A 3,131-nucleotide genomic window follows, 5' to 3' on the forward strand; every position below is an offset into this window, starting at 1 on the left:
ATCTGCACATCTTTAAACACTGGAAAATGTTTCCTCCCCCACCCCCAGCCGCAGAAGGTGGTATAAACGAAAGTTGCTGTCATTTATTCATTAAACACTGGCATGAACCACACACAAAAGTTCAACTTGTGAACAGTAGATCCTAGATAATCCCTACCCTGATTCTGCCAATTAATGCCTTGAGTGGAGAAATACAAAACTTAAATGTTTGTTTTACCACATGAACACATACGAATTTTATGAAAATCAAAGAAAATACATACTTTCTACCCTAGTATATTCGCTCTGAAGACACTTCCAACGGAAGGCTCTACAGAGGGACCTGGATAGGCCGGACCAACGGGCAGAGGCCAAGGGGATGAGGTTCAACATGGCCAAGTGCCGGGTCCTGCACCTGGGGCACAACAACCCCAAGCAGCGCTACAGGCTGGGGGCAGAGTGGCTGGAAAGCTGTGCAGAGGAAAAGGACCTGGGGGTGCTGGTTGATGCTCACCTGAACGTGAGCCGGCAGCGTGCCCAAGTGGTCAAGAAGGCCAACGGCATCCTGGCCTGTATCAGGCATAGTGCAGCCAGCAGGAGCAGGGAGGTGATCGTCCCCCTGTGCTCTGCTCTGGTGAGGCCGCACCTCGAGTACTGTGTTCAGTTTTGGGCCCCACACTACAGGAAAGACATCGAGGCTCTGGAGCGTGTCCAGAGAAGGGCTGCGAAGCTGGTGAAGGGCCTGGAGCACAAGTCCTGTGAGGAGAGGCTGAGGAAGCTGGGGTTGCTTGGTCTGGAGAAGAGGAGGCTCAGGGCAGACCTCATTGCTCTCCACAGCTACCTGAAAAAAAGATGTGGGGAGCTGGCGGTCTGCCTCTTCTCACAAGCAGCTAGTGATAGGACTAGACGGAATGGCCCCGCATCGTGCCACGGGAGGTTTAGGTTGGATATTAAGAATAATTTCTTCACTGAAAGGGTTGTGCAGCATTGAAACGGGCTGCCCAGGGAATTGGTTGAGTCATCACCCCTGGAGGTTTTCAGAAGACATGCAGATGTGGTGCTTAGGGACATGGCTTACTGGTAGACTTGGCAGTGCGAGAGTAACGGTTGGGCTTGATGGTCTTAGAGGTCTTTTCCAACGTAAATGATTCCGTGATTCTAACTAATTTAAACAGATTTAAAAACACTATTCAGATAACTGCTATTAATCTCCTATAAAACTTCAAAAATTTTTCTTCTTGGCCACTACAGAAATATCAGAAGCTGACAAAGAAGGAATGAAGATAAAAAGGCTGAGATAAAAATAACGTAGATCTTATTCAATAGAATTTCAACATATCTTCAGTTTAAGTGAGTTAAGTGCAAATATTCCACAACTGGATACACATCATTATTTGTATGATGTTAGAGTCTGTCCAGTCATATCTACCCTTAGTATGGCACCTAATTTATTTTTTTAATCTCCACTCATTGAAGAAAATCTTGCTTTAATTTAGCTTGAATCTTGAATATGCAAAGAGAAATGGCTCTCTTTAAAATCCTTATATGTCTTCAACATTTTGTAGTCAGCTCTATAGATTTAACATTCTTCTACATCAGATTGCTTTTGATCTAAGTGATCTCAGTTTTATAGGCTTTGGATCTCCTGCATTAAGCATAATATTCCACAGCAGCCGATGAATGAGCGCAACCTGGAAATGTGGATTCTCTCTTCCTAGACTTCTCCATTTCACAGAGAAGCCCCTTGATGCCTGGGACACCCTCACACGCTGGTGCAGTTTACCCTGTACTATGCCAGTCTAGACTTAAATTTAGCGGTGTGCCTGTGAACTACGAGTTTCAAACTCTATGGATAGCCAGAAAGTATGTATCATCCTGCAGCCAAACATAAAAATCAGTGTTCTCATGAAGCGTCGGTGTGATAGGAACACTGAAATAACTGATCTAATATATATCATTATTGGTTCTAATGAAAAAAAAACCATTAAAAATACCAGTTTGTTCCTCAATAGCACCTTGGTACAAAGGAGAAAAAAAGTACGGTGGAATTAGTTATTTCATGTCAACCACATACTAACCAACTTGGGTACTAGACTAGGTCGGAACATTCCACCATTTTCATAATTTTAACTTAGTTTAATGGTGGAATTAAATATTTCTCTTGGCATAAAAAAGTCATTCCTAAAGAAAAGAAGAGTAAACACCAGAATCACTCACCCAAGGAACAAGACTGTGACTACACGTTCTGATAGACCTGGATCAGATGCAATATACCAAAATAACAGAAAACATAGGAAATGCATGCAAAAGAAACCCCAAAAAGTCATCATCCCTATGGCATGAAAAAACATCATATATGTTACACATGACATATGACATGTTCACATAGATGACACTGCTGGAATCTTCCATGTGAAGAGCTGAAGACAACCTAGATTTTGGCAGACTCCTGAAGCAACTTAGGAGAACAAGTTAATAAGGAGTAAAGTATCCCCTTTCTCTACTGGAAGAGAAATTTTCCCTAAAACAGCAAAGTTTTATTTTGAATTGATAGAGAGCCATGTTTTTGTTGTTGAAATAAGGATTTGTGTAGCTTCCATGGCTTCAGATACATGCATATGCTCATGTGATTTAATTCCTCTATGCCTTGCTTTTGATTACTGGAAGCAGAGTAATAATTCTCCCTTACTTTACAGATGATGTTGAGCACTCAGACACTACCATGAGAGGGTCAACAAAAGGAACAATAGCATCTGTTATCTCCCTGGCTGCTGCTCCAGATAATAATGAATTCATTTGCAAGTAGCACATATGCTTTTATTCTCATTTAACAGCAATTTCCAAAGAATCTCACTTATTTATGTAGAAGAAAAGCAAGCAATGGAGGATAAAAGTCTACAGAAAGCAAGAAGAAATTTCAATCTGTACATTTGTTAAAGCCATGTCCTTTATCACTGCTTCCTGCCTTCAAAGCAAGAAACTCCACCTGCTGCAAAAAATAAATACTAAACAAGTTCTTAGTATGGTCAAAATGCACCTGGAAAGACCCGTGTGCAGAAGCGGCTTGAAAGCTGATTAAGGAGACATTCCAGATGATGTCAAAAAAAAGCACTTCATCAGCAACCTCCCTTGTGGTCTTGAGTAGCGGAGAC

The 3,131-nt window shown here is 41.8% G+C and overlaps 1 protein-coding gene across 4 annotated transcripts in view; it reads right to left on the reverse strand.

Annotated features, from left to right (window-relative positions):
• The window catches only part of MCTP1 (multiple C2 and transmembrane domain containing 1), a gene marked incomplete at its 3' end in the record, with an annotated part of 270,851 nt that overhangs the window by 192,003 nt on the left and 75,717 nt on the right, over positions 1-3,131 (reverse strand). The window lies entirely within an intron of this gene.

This window comes from Anser brachyrhynchus (assembly GCF_964034855.1).
Source record: "Anser brachyrhynchus genome assembly, chromosome: Z".
Taxonomy (NCBI): domain Eukaryota; kingdom Metazoa; phylum Chordata; class Aves; order Anseriformes; family Anatidae; genus Anser; species Anser brachyrhynchus.